The sequence below is a fragment of the Leuresthes tenuis genome, unplaced genomic scaffold (genome assembly GCF_036924035.1).
Source record: "Leuresthes tenuis unplaced genomic scaffold, fLeuTen1.0.hap1 SCAF_22, whole genome shotgun sequence".
NCBI classification, from domain to species: domain Eukaryota; kingdom Metazoa; phylum Chordata; class Actinopteri; order Atheriniformes; family Atherinopsidae; genus Leuresthes; species Leuresthes tenuis.
The window spans coordinates 20,465,840-20,478,529 of NW_027325376.1; the positions used below are offsets into that span (position 1 = coordinate 20,465,840).

Here is a 12,690-nt window from a genome sequence, read left to right on the forward strand (position 1 = left end):
CAAAAGCGGGAGCGGAGTTGTTCAGCTGCAAGAAGGTCTGAATGTCCAACCATAATTGCTAGAAAACATGAAAGAAAATTTTCGAAAATCAAACCGCACATGATCATAAGTGGGAGAGGAGGTGTTCAGCTGCAAGAAGGTGTGAATGTCCACCTATAATTCCTGGAAAATAGGTAAAAAAAAGGTACGAATGCCCAACCATACATCATCATAAGCAGGAGTGGATATGTTCGGCTACAAGAAGGTGTGAACGTCCAACCAAAGTTTTTAAAAAGCAGTTAAGAAAAGGTTCGAATATCCAACCAAACATAATCAAAAGCAGGAGCAGAGCTGTTCGACTGCAAGTAGGTGTGAATGTCAGATCATAATTTGAAAAAAAACTGATGAGAAAGGGTGAGATTGCCCGACTCTACACCATCAAATGCAGGAGCGGAGTTGTTCGGCTGTGAGTAGGTGTGAATCTCCGACCATAATTGCTGAAAAATGTGTTAGAAAAGGTAAGAATGCCGGTCCATACATCATCAAAAGCGGGAGAGGTGTTCAGCTGCAAGAAGATGTGAATGTCCAGCCATAATTACTCACAAACGGGTAAGAAAAGGAAGTATTGCCAGACCAAACATGATCAAAACAGGGAGCGGAGGTGGTTCAGCTGCAAGAAGGTGTGAATGTCCGACTAAAGTTTGTAAAAAGCGGGTAAGACAATGTGCGAATGCCCGACAATGTATGATCAAAAGAGGGAGCAGAGATTTTCGGCTGCAAGGTCTGAATGTCCAACCATAATTTGTAAAAACCGGGGAAGAAAAGGCTCGAAAGCCAGACTATAAACCATCAAAAGCGGCAGCGGAGGTTTTCGGCTGTAAGAAGGGCTGAATGTCCATCCATAATTACTGAAAAATGGGTAAAAAAAGGTGCGATTGCCCAACCATACATCATCAAAAGCGGGAGAGAAGGTGTTCGAGTGCAAGTAGGTGTGAATGTCGGATCATAATTTATAAAATGCGGGTAAGAAAAAGTAAGAATGCCCAACCATAAATTATCAAAAGCGACAGCAGAGATGTTCGGCTGGTATTTATCAATGTCTAGATAGATTTCCACAAAAAACAACGTTGTACTTTGCAGTAAAAGAAAGAACAAATCTAAAGTTTCAAGAATCCGAGTATAAGCTTGCTTTCATGAGTTCTGCACGATTTCGGATTTTGCTATCAAATAAATTCCTTCACTCAAACTAAGTTAAAACTGCTTTGTCCTTCATATGTACCCATTTCTACATATATTTCAAGCATAAACTTCCTCATATTACCCTGAATGAGAAAGAACCACACTTGTGATTAAGCCATACGCCCCTTTTGAGGAGTTCTGCATGATTTGGGATCTATAAAATGAATTCCTTCACTCAAACTATGTTAAAACGGCTATTACCTTAATATTTATCAATGTCTGGATAGATTTAAAAAAAAAAAACCGATGTAATTTGCAGTAAAAGAAAGAGCAGATCAAAAGTTTTAGGAATCCGAGAATAAGCTTATTTTCATGAGTTCTGCACGATTTGGGATTTTACTATAAAATTAATTCCTTCACTCAAACCAAATTAAAACTGCTTTGTCCTTCATATTTATCAATGTCTAGATAGACTTAAACAAAGAACAACGTTGTATTTTGCAGTAGAAGAAAGAGCAGCACTGAAGGATCAGGAATCCGAGGATAAGCTTGCTTTCATGAGTTCTGCACGATTTCGGATTTTGCTATAAAATAAATTCCTTCACTCAAACTAAGTTAAAACTGCTTTGTCCTTCATATGTACCCATTTCTACATATATTTCAAGCATAAACTTCCTCATATTACCCTGAATGAGAAAGAACCACACTTGTGATAAGGCCATAGGCCCCTTTTGAGGAGTTCTGCATGATTTGGGATTTTATCTATAAAATGAATTCCTTCACTCAAACTATGTTAAAACGGCTATTATCTTAATATTTATCAATGTCTAGATAGATTTAAAAAAAAACCGTTGTAATTTGCAGTAAAAGAAAGCAGATCAAAAGTTTTAGGAATCCGAGAATAAGCTTATTTTCATGGGTTCTGCACGATTTGGGATTTTATGTACAAAATTAATTCCTTCACTCAAACCAAGTGAAATCTGCTTTGTCCTACATATTTATCAATGTCTAGATCAATTTCAACAAAGAATAACGTTGTATTTTACAGTATAGGAAAGAGCAACACTGGAGGATCAGGAATCCGAGAAAAAGCTTGCTTTCATGAGTTCTGCACGATTTCGGATTTTCCTGTAAATGAATTGCTTTGCTCAAACCAAGTTAAAATTGCTTTGTCCTTCATAATTATCCATGTCTAAAAATGTATCAAGCATAAAGTTCCTCATATTACCCTGAATGAGAAAGAAGCATCCCTTTGGTTGAGCAATACGTTCCTTTTGAGGAGTGCAGGATTTCCGATTTTGCTATAAAATTCATTCCTTCACTCAAACCAAGTGGAAACTGCTTTGAACTTCATATTTATCAATGTCTAGATCAATTTCAACTTCTTCTACTGCAAAATACAATGTTGTTCTTTGTTGAAGTCGATCTAGACATTCATAAATATGAAGGTAAAATCAGATTTCACACGGTTTGAGTGAAGGAATTTATTTAATAGCAAAATCCCAAATCATGCAGAACTCCTCAAAAGGAACGTATGGCTTAATCACAAGTGTGGTTCTTTCTCATTCAGGGTAATATGAGGAAGTTTATGCTTCAAACATTTTTAGATATGGATAACAATGAAGGACAAATCAGTTTTTAAACCGCTTTTTAAAAACTTTAGTCAGAAATTTACACCTTGCAGCTGAACCATCTCCGCTCCCTGTTTTGATAATGTATGGTTGGGCATTCGCACCTTTTTTTACACATTTTTCAGGAATTACGGGAGGACATTCACACCTTGCACCTCCTCTCCCGCTTGTGATCATGTGCGGTTTGATATTCGAAAATTTTCTTTCATGTTTTAAAGCAATTATTGATGGACATGCAGACCTTCTTGCAGCCTAACCCCTCTGCTCCCGCTTTTGATGGTGTATAGTCGGGCTTTCAATTCTTTTCTTCCCGGTTTTTACAAATTATGGTTGGACATTCAGACCTTCTTGCAGCCGAACACCTCCGCTCCCTCTTTTGATCATACATTGTCGGGCATTCGCACTTTGTCCTACCCGCTTTTTACAAACTTTAGTCGGACATTCACACCTTCTTGCAGCTGCACCAACTCCGCTCCCTGTTTTGATCATGTATGGTCTGGCAATACTACCTTTTCTTACCCGTGTGTGAGTAATTATGAATGGACATTCACACCTACTTGCAGCCGAACACCACCTCTCCCGCTTTTGATGATGTATGGACCGGCATTCTTACCTTTTCTAACACATTTTTCAGCAATTATGGTCGGAGATTCACACCTACTTACAGCCGAACAACTCCGCTACCGCATTTGATGTTGTAAAGTTGGGACTTCTCACCCTTTCTCATCAGCTTTTTGCAAATTATGATCTGACATTCACACGTACTTGCAGTCGAACAGCTCTGCTCCCGCTTTTTATTATGTTTGGTTAGATATTCGAACCATTTCTTAACCGCTTTTTACAAACTTTGGTCGGACGTTCACACCTTCTTGCAGCCAAACACCTCCACTCCCTCTTTTGATGGTGTATATTCGGGCATTCGAACCTTTTCTTACCCGCTTTTTACAAACCATGGTCGGACGTAAACACTTTCTTGCAGCCGAACATCTCCGCTTCCGCTTTTGATGGTGTATATTCGGGCATTCCAAACTTTTCTTACCCGCTTTTTACAAACCATGGGTGGACTTTCACACCTTCTTGTAGCTGAACACCTCCTCTCCCGTTTTTGATGGTGTATAGTCGGGCATTCGAATCTTTTGTTACCCGCTTTTTACAAACCATGGGTGGACTTTCACACCTTCTTGTAGCCGAAAACCTCCGCTCCCTCTTTTGATCATACATTGTAGGGCATTCGCACCTTTTCTTACCCGCTTTTTACAAACCATTGTCGGAGTTTCACACCTTCTTGTAGCCGAACACATCCGCTCCCGCTATTGATTGTGTACATTCGGGTATTTTAACCTTTTCTTACCCGCTTTTTACCAACTATGGTCGGCTATTCACACCTTCTTACAGCGGAACACCTCCGTTCCCTCTTTTGATGGTGTATGTTCGGGCATTCAAACCTTTTCTTACCCGCTTTTTACAATCTATGCTCGGACATTCAAACCTTCTTGTAGCCGAACACATCCACTCCTGCTTTTGATGATGTATGGTTGGGCATTCGAACCTACTTGTTGCCCGCTTTTCATTAATTATGGGTGGACATTCACACCTTGTCGCAGCCAAACACCTCCGCTCCCTGTTTTGATCATGTATGGCTGGACATTCGCACCTTTTCTCACCCGCTTTTTGCAAACTATGGTCGGCTATTCACGGCTTCCTCTCCAACATACTTGTATGGCTGGACATTCACACTTACTTGCAGCCGAACACCACCTCTCTCGCTTTTGATGATGTATGGACCGGATTTCTTACCTTTTCTAACACATTTTTCAGCAATTATGGTTGGAGATTCACACCTACGCACAGCCGAACAACTCCACTCCCGCATTTGATGGTGTATAGTCGGGCATTCTCACCTTTTCTCATCAGCTTTTTGCAAATTATGATCTGACATTCACACCTACTTGCAGTCAAACAGTTTGGTTGGATATTCGAACCTTTTCTTAACTACTTTTTAGAAACTTTGGTTGGACGTTCACACCGTCTTGTAGCCGAACACATCCACTCCTACTTTTGATGGTGTATGGTTGGGCATTCGCACCTTTTTTTTACCCATTTTTCAGGAATTATAGGTGGACATTCACACCTTCTTGCAGCTGAAAACCTCCTCTCCCACTTATGATCTTGTGCGGTTTGATTTTGGAAAATTTTCTTTCATGTTTTCTAGCAATTATTGATGGACATTTAGACCTTCTTGCAGCTGAACACGTCCGCTCCTGCTTTTGATCATACATTGTCAGGCATTCGCACCTTGTCTTACCAGCTTTTTACAAACTTTAGTCCAACATTCACACCTTTTTGCAGCCAGATGTATGGACCGGCATTCTTACCTTTTCTAACACATTTTTCAGCAATTATGGTCGGAGATTCACACCTACTCACAGCCGAAAACTCCGCTCCTGCATTTGATGGTGTATAGTCGGGCAATCTCACCCTTTCTCATCAGTTTTTTTTCAAATTATGATCTGACATTCACACCTACTTGCAGTCGAACAGCTCTGCTCCTGCTTTTGATTATGTTTGGTTGGATATTCGAACCTTTTCTTAACTGCTTTTTAAAAATTTTGGTTGGACGTTCACACCTTCTTGTAGCCGAACATATCCACTCCTGCTTATGATGATGTATGGTTGGGCATTCGTACCTTTTTTTTACCTATTTTCCAGGAATTATAGGTGGACATTCACACCTTCTTGCAGCTGAACACCTCCTCTCCCACTTATGATCAAGTGCGGTTTGATTTTCGAAAATTTTCTTTCATGTTTTCTAGCAATTATGGTTGGACATTCACACCTTCTTGCAGCCGAACACCTCCGCTTCCGCTTTTGATGGTATGAATTCGGGCATTCGAACCTTTTCTTACCCGGTTTTTACAAATTATGGTTGGACAATCAGATCTTGCAGCTGAACCACCTCCGCTCCCTGTTTTGATCATGTATGGTCTGGCAATACTACCTTTTCTTACCCGTTTGTGAGTAATTATGGCTGGACATTCACACCTACTTGCAGTCGAACAGCTCTGCTCCCACTTTTGATTATGTTTGGTTGGATATTCGAACCTTTTTTTAACTGCTTTTTACAAACCATGGTCGGACTTTCACACCTGTTAGTAGCCGAACAACTCCGCTCCCAATATTGATTGTGTACAGTCGGGTATTTTCACCTTTTTTTATCCGCTTTTTACCAACTATGGTCGGACATTCACACCTTCTTACAGCGGAACACCTCCGCTCCCTCTTTTGATGGTGTATGTTCGGGCATTCGAACCTTTTCTTACCCCCTTTTTACAAACTATGCTCGGACATTCAAACCTTCTTGTAGCCGAACACATCCACTCCTGCTTTTGATGATGTATGGTTGGGCATTCAAACCTACTTGTTGCCCGCTTTTCATTAATTATGGGTGGACATTCATACCTTGTCGCAGCCAAACATCTCCGCTCCCTGTTTTGATCATGTATGGTTGGACATTCGCAACTTTTCTCACCGGCTTTTTCCAAACTATGGTCGGCTATTCACAGCTTCCTCTCGACCATACTTGTATGGTGGGATATTCACACCCACTTGCATCCGAAGACCTCTGCCCCCACTTTTGTTGATATTTAGTCGGTCATTCGCACCTTACCCGCTTTTGGCAAACTATGGCCTTCTTGCAGCCAAACACCTCTGATCTCGCTTTTGATGATGTAAGGTTGGGCATTCAGACCTTGCTTCACCTGCTTTTCACCAAATATTGTCGGACATTCGCACCTTCTTGCAGCCGAACACTTCCGCTCCACCTTTTAGTGTTCTATGGGGCATTCACACCTTTTTTTTCACCGCATTTTATAGATTATGGTTGGAAATTCTCACCCACTCTCATCCAAAGACCTCTCCTCCCGCTTTTGTTAATATATAGTCGGGCATTCGAACCTTTTCTTACCCGCTTTTTACAAATTATGGTCGGACATTCACACCTATTTGCAGCTGAATACTTCCGCTCCACCTTTAAGTGATGTATGGTTGGCATTTGCACCTTTTCTTACCCTCTTTTTATACTGATTGCTGAAGATTAAGTTGTTCTTTCTCAAACTACAAAATTTTTTTCATTGTTGAAACTTGATTTGAAGTGGATAAATAAGGAGGACAAACAGTTTTAAGTCAGGCTCATAGAAGGAATTAATTTTATAGCAAAATCTGTACTTCGTCATATGTCGAGAGATGTTTATTGCTGAAGAAGTTCTTTCTCATTCTACAAAGTACAACGTTGTTTATCGTTGAAACTTGATTAGACATGAATATATATGAAGGAAAAAGCAGTCTTAACTTGGTTTGAGTTAAGAAATTCGTTTTATAGGAGAATCCGAATTCGTGCATAACTCGTAAAATAGAGCTTATTTTCGGATTCCTGAAGAATGAGTCTGGTTCTTTCTCATAATACAGAGTTTGTTGTTTATTGTTGAAACTTCATCAGAAGTGAAGAAATAAATGAATGCCTATCAACAAATGTGGGATCTAAACTCTAGTGTTTCCTCTAAAATAATTTCCTTTCTCAATTCAGAAATGTGTGTGTGTAAGTCACAACACCCGTGACACCAAAACGGCTTTCTTTTCTCTCTTTTCTCTACACTCTGCACTGTGAGCACACACACCAAATCTGAAAGGCTTTTTTCTCTCTTTTCTACATTATGGACTGTGGGGACACAAAACCGCTCTCTCTTTTTTTTTTTTGATGGTGTGCCAGGGCGTTGTCTCTCGTATTAGATTATGCTTAAGATACGAATGGGTTTTTCAGTCACATCAGAATCCATACATACTGATCCTCCCGTAATAAAATGGTCGGATCTTATCAAACACACTGTGTTTCTTGTGACAATCAAGTCAGGGAAACAGCGTATACACGTCAAGACACTGAATCAAGTTTGCCACAAGAACTCATAAGTTTGGCAGTATTGCTCTGCCGTCAGCAATCATACACCTGTTCATCTACTGTTCTATCACTATGAATTAGTTTATCTATTATCAATAAGGATACTTCTACAACTACTATCAAAGTATGTCCGGACTTCTTATGTTGTCAGTTGCTATATATGAATAAGTGGGTAGCTACTGACAAGCATTAAGCATGTCACAAAGCCCAAACATATAACATTTCAGGACACACCACACAGTTAACAACCACAGTGAAGCGTGTCAAAGCCCAAACATGTAACATTCAACAGGACACTTACACAACATATTCAAATCAAACAGTCAGACAACATACAAGAACATATACCCCTGCCGGCATTGCTCCCTGCCTATTTTCCTACTGCTCACCATGTGTGCGCACACCTTTATTCACAAACTCTTCAACTTATACTCTTTTACCGAAGCTGCTACAGCTCGATTGGCCGAATACCCTTAGATCCTATTTCGGTGAATTTGACATCTGCCTTACATGTAACAGATTAGCGGTTTAGCAGTTTTAATTTAGTTTGAGTGAAGGAATTCATTTTATAGCAAAATCCGAAATCGTGAAGAACTCATGAAAGTAAGCTTATTCTCGGATTCCTGAAACTTTAGATCCGCTTTCTTCTACTGCAAAGTACAACTTTGTTTTTTTTGTTTAAATCTTTCTAGACATGGTAAATATGAAGGACAAAGCAGTTTTAACATAGTTTGAGTGAAGGAATTAATTTTATAGATAAAATCCCAAGGGGCTAACCGGGAGAATTGCTTGAAAGAAACACGACACCGAATGAGCGGTCAGAACAAAGCCTCAATACGGTGTTCCCGTGGTGTTTTTGTTGCTGCCTTGTCTTTTGCACAGAGTAAATGACAAGGCAGCCATCGAATAGGGTCCGATTGTTCCTACTTGGTCAGCCGAGGAGCAAGGGGGGGGAGCAAGCGTCTCAACCAAGCAAAGCTCACCATGGGGAAGGTGGCTATGCCAACTAGCCTGATGCCCTGCTCCCGAAGTGATGGATAATCGTACTCTGGTTTCTCTTCATAACGTAGAAGTCTTTCGCCTTTAACTAAAGACTTCCGTGGAGAGCAGCACTAATGAGTTGTGTCTATTTTTGGCAGGCTTTACCTCTGCGGGTGAAGCCCTTTCTGTCTGTGCAAAAGAAATCTTGTTACTGTGCAGAGTGACTTCTCTGAGTAGAGTCGCCTTACTTGTTGCGACTGTGCCGATGTTGCTTGAATGGTGCTTGCTGGAGCGTGGGGGATTGCAAAGTTATACCATTTAAAAGGGCTGAAGAGTACTCAGTGCAGCGGGTGGGCGGAGGTGCAAAGTGACACTCTGGCCACCTATGGCCATAAAAAGAACACCGCTACAAGTGCGCATTGTGCCAGGAAGGGCCCTCGGACGTGAACCAGTGGACAGTTATCGCTTCTCTGCCTTTTGGCTAAGATCAAGTATAGTATCTGTTCTTATTCTTTCTTACCTTTTCTTACCCGCTTTTTACAAATTATGATCTGACATTCACACCTACTTGCAGTCGAACACCTTCTCTCCCGCAAACTCCCGAAAATTTTCTTTTATGTTTTCTAGCAATTATTGATGGACATTCAGACCGTCTTAAAGCAGAGCTCCTCCGCTTCCTCTTTTGATGGTGTATGTTCGGGCATTCGAACCTTTCCTTACCCATTTTTCAGTAATCATGGGTGGACATTCAGACCTTCTTACAGCCGAAAACCTCCGCTGCCGCTTTTGATGGTTTATAGTCGGGTATTCGCACCTTGTCTTACCCGCTTTTTACAAACTTTAGTCGGACATTCACACTTTCTTGCAGCCGAACACCTCCGCTCCCTCTTTTGATCATACATTGTTGGGCATTCGCACCTTGTCTTACCCGCTTTTTACAAACTTTTGTCAGAAATTCACACCTTGCAGCTGAACCACCTCCGCTTCCTGTTTTGATCATGTATGATCTGGCAATACTACCTTTTCTTACCCGTTTGTGAGTAATTATGGCTGGACATTCACACCTTCTTGCAGCCGAAAACCACCTCTCCCGCTTTTGATGGTATATGGCCGGGCATTCTCACCCTTTCTCATCAGCTTTTTGAAAATTATGATCTGACATTCACACCTACTTGTAGGCGAACAACTCTGCTACCGCTATTGATTGTGTACAGTCGGGTATTTTAACCTTTTCTTACCCGCATTTTGCTAACTATGGTCGGACATTCACACTGTCTTACACCTGAACACCTCCGCTCCCTCTTTTGATGATGTATGTTCGGGCATTCGAACCTTTTCTTACCTGCTTTTTACAAACTATCGTCGGGCATTCAAACCTTCTTGTAGCCGAACACATCCACTCCTGCTTTTGATGATGTATGGTTGGGCATTCGAACCTTTTTTTACTCATTTTTCAGTAATTATGGGTGGACATTCACACCTTCTTGCAGCCGAACACATCCACTCCTGCTTTTGATGATGTATGGTTGGGCATTCGAACCTACTTGTTGCCCGCTTTTTACTATGGTCGGCCATTCACAGCTTCCTCTCCACCATACTTGTATGGTGGGATATTCACATCCACTTGCCTCCGAAGACCTCCGCCCCCACTTTTGTTGATATTTAGTCGGTCATTCGCACCTTACCCGCTTTTGGCAAAGTATGGCCTTCTTGCAGCCAAACACCTCTGATGTCGCTTTTGATGATGTAAGACTGGGCATTCAGACCTTGCTTCACCTGCTTTTCACCAAATATAGTCGGACATTCACACCTTCTTGCAGCCGAACACTTCCGCTCCACCTTTTAGTGTTCTATGGGGCATTCACACCTTTTTTTTCACCTAATTTTATAGATTATGGTTGTAAATTCTCACCCACTCTCATCCGAAGACCTCTCCTCCCGCTTTTGTTAATATATAGTCAGGCATTCGAACCTTTTCTTACCCGCTTTTTACAAATTATGGTCGGACATTCACACCTACTTGCAGCCGAATACTTCCGCTCCACCTTTTAGTGAAGTATGGTTGGCATTTGCACCTTTTCTTACCCTCTTTTTATACTGATTGCTGAAGATTAAGTTGTTCTTTCTCAAACTACAAAATTTTTTTAATTGTTGAAACTTGATTTGAAGTGGATAAATAAAGAGGATAAACAGTTTTAAGTCAGGCTGATAGAAGGAATTAATTTTATAGCAAAATCTGTACTTCGTCATATGTCGAGAGATGCTTATTGCTGAAGAAGTTCTTTCTCATTCTAAAAGTACAACGTTTTTTAGGACAAAGCAGTCTTAACTTGGTTTGAGTTAAGGAATTTGTTTTATAGGAGAATCCGAATTCGTGCATAACTTGTAAAATAGAGCTTATTTTCGGATTCCTGAAGAATGAGTCTGGTTCTTTCTCATAATACAAAGTTTGTTGTTTATTGTTGAAACTTCATCAGAAGTGAAGAAATAAATGAATGCCTATCAACAAATGTGGGATCTAAACTCTAGTGCTTCCTTTTTTTTCTCATAAGTTTGGCAGTATTGCTCTGCCGTCAGCAATCATACACCCATTTTATTTTCGTGAGACATGTGCAGGCACCTGTTCATCTACTGTTCTATCACTATGAATTAGTTTATCTATTATCAGTAAGGATACTTCTACAACTACTATCAAAGTATGTCCGGACTTCTTATCTTGTCAGTTGCTATATATGAATAAGTGGGTAGCTACTGACAAGCATTAAGCATGTCACACAGCCCAAACATATAACATTTCAGGACACACCACACAGTTAACAACCACAGTGAAGCGTGTCAAAGCCCAAACATGTAACATTCAACAGGACACTTACACAACACATTCAAATCAAACAGTCAGACAACATACAAGAACATATACCCCAGCCGGCATTGCTCCCTGCCTATTTTCCTACAGCTCACTATGTGTGCGCAGACCTTTATTCACAAACTCTTCAACTTATACTCTTTTATCTTTTATTTATCGGAGTGGCTCAAATCAAAATAAAAATGATGGTTTGGCCATTCTAATTAAAAATCCGCATGTTCTGGTGAAAGGTAGCACAGTGGTGAGAGACGGACGGGCACTTTTAGCACACTTGAATTTTATGGGGCAAGACTTTAACCTCTTAAATATTTATGGTTTCAATGGAAAAAATGACAGGTATGACCTTTTAGAAGATATACAGCTTTACATGCTAGGGCAAGTACCTTTAGTTATAGGAGGGGATTTTAACTGTATCTTGAGCAGGAAAGATAGAAAAAGAGCAGGGGGAGATTTTAAAGTGGATAAGACTTCGATTTTATTTCAGGGCATACTTCAGGGATTTTAAGCTTACTGACTGTTTTAAAACCATGCATCCCAGAGAGGAGGGCTTCACCTGGTTTAGTCATGATGGCACCAGAGCCTCTCGCATTGATTCTTTACTAGAGATTGCCCACCCACTGATAGTAACATGTAAAAAGAGTAACCAGTGCACTTGGAAACATCGGCAGAAATTTTTAAATTCGTTGACAAAACCGTAAAAGAGAATGCACACTTGACACAGGATTTTACTGCTTTAGAGTTAAAAAAAATGCCTAACAGGTTTTAAGAGAAGTCGAGCTCCGGGTTTAGACGGGCTTCCTGCAGAATTCTATCTGACCTTTTGGGACCTTTTATCATCAGACATTTTAGATGTTTTTAAAGATTTTGAAAAACTTGACCGACTGCCTGACAGTTTTAGAGTGGGAATAGTGACTCTACTTTATAAAAAAAAATGATAAGACTGACCTAAATAATTGGAGGCCCATCACACTTTTAAACTTTGACAGTAAACTTTTTAGCAAGGCTTTAGCGACACGGATATCCTTTGTTTTAGAGGAGGTAATTCACCCAGACCAGGCTTGTGCCATCTCAGGGAGACAACTCCCTGACAGCCTTGTACTGAT

The 12,690-nt window shown here is 40.5% G+C and overlaps 1 non-coding gene and 1 pseudogene across 1 annotated transcript; both read left to right on the forward strand.

Annotated features, from left to right (window-relative positions):
- Positions 1 to 8,783: 8,783 nt before the first annotated feature.
- LOC140282480 (U5 spliceosomal RNA) lies at positions 8,784 to 8,897 on the forward strand. Its single transcript, XR_011909909.1, has one exon. It is a non-coding gene; the product is annotated as a U5 spliceosomal RNA (small nuclear RNA).
- A 285-nt stretch (positions 8,898 to 9,182) lies between these two features.
- Positions 9,183 to 9,256, forward strand: LOC140282460 (U2 spliceosomal RNA; annotated as a pseudogene).
- Positions 9,257 to 12,690: the final 3,434 nt, after the last annotated feature.